The sequence below is a fragment of the Myotis brandtii genome, unplaced genomic scaffold (genome assembly GCF_000412655.1).
Source record: "Myotis brandtii unplaced genomic scaffold, ASM41265v1 scaffold59, whole genome shotgun sequence".
NCBI lineage: Eukaryota > Metazoa > Chordata > Mammalia > Chiroptera > Vespertilionidae > Myotis > Myotis brandtii.
The window spans coordinates 6,083,584-6,085,024 of record NW_005370223.1 but is presented as its reverse complement, the minus strand read 5'-3'; positions in this window follow the sequence as shown (position 1 = coordinate 6,085,024).

The following is a 1,441-nucleotide window of genomic DNA, read 5'->3' as shown; positions in this document are numbered from 1 at the left end:
TGAGGAACCCTACTACCTGTAGACAATGGAATCAGGACTCTATTTCCTCCTTCCCTACCCCTGCAGGTTTTAAAATTCTATATCAAAAGTAGAACAGTTAGCCCGGCCAGTGTGGCTCAGTGGTTGAGCATCGACCTTTAAACTAGGAGTTCACAGTTAGAGTCCCTATGAGGGCCCATGCCTGGGTTGCGGGCTGGATTCCCAGTGTGGGGCGTGCAGGAGGCAGCCGATTAATGATTCTCTCTCATCACTGATGTTTCTCTCTCTCTCTTCCTCTCCCTCCCTCTTTCTAAAATCAATAAAAACATAAAAGACATACATATATATTTTTAAAAAAAACTAGAGCAATTATTTAAAAGGAAAATAACCAGGTTATACAGTTTTTAGTCTGGAGGAAAACAGATGAGGTTCTTGAGTCTTGTGTCCAATCTACATCTGGATAAGAACTTTTGCTGTGTCTGCGGCAAGGGTCTCCAAGGATCTCCATTCTAATTATTTTTAAAGAGTCTTTCTGGCCCTTAAAAACGTGGGCAGTCTCTAAAAAGATTCTGGAAAAAAAGTGAAAGAAAAGAATGAAAACGTGAAGGTGCAGTGTCCGTATTGGAGGAAGCTGCAGATGTGTGTGTATCTTTGGAAAAGCAGCATGGGCGCTGCTGCCCGCAATGGTGCCGAAGGGTGGAGAGCAGTCAGGCCTACGCCGGCGCCACCGCCAGCGCCACCGCCTCCTCCCAGCGCCACTGCCTCCTCTGTGGCACCAGGGAAGCCCCCGCATTTCTGAAAAGCTTGTTTTCCTGCCTGGTAAAATGACGATAAGAGGACCACCCTGTACGTTCATTAATTAAGATTAAATGAAATAATTTGTGTAGAGTTTCATGCAGGGCCTGACACAGAGATATAACAAATGAATACTTAGCTGTCACCATCAGCATCACCACCACCATCAGCATCTCTCAGTGCTAGAGAGTCCACCAGTTTGCTTTCTATGGTAAAATGTGGCTGCTCTAAGGAATATGGTTTTTTTCCCTCATAATTCTGTTAGTGAGCCAAGCAGCTGAGGTGCCATCTTGGGGTCCTCGGGCCTGTCCGTCCATTGCCCGAGGCTCAGCCCGCCGCTCCGTTCCGGACAGAGCAGTGAGCTGGGACAATCCTCCCTCTCCCACCCACATCCCTGTCTCGGGAAGGACCAAACTCTGGACCCAACGTGCAGGCACTTTAAAAATAGGTATCAAAATAAAATAGGAACCATTTTTTTGACTCCTTGCTGGTCAGGAGGGCTTTTGCTGCCCACATGTTTTGTGAACTTTAATGTCCCTTTGAGGCAGCGTTGACTTGCTGAGCAGGCCATGTCTGGGCACTTTTAGCAGGAGAACTCCTGACCCCCTTCAGATAGGAAAGGGTGTCTGACAGCCCCCAGCTGTCTGGGCCCAGAGGTAATTAATGC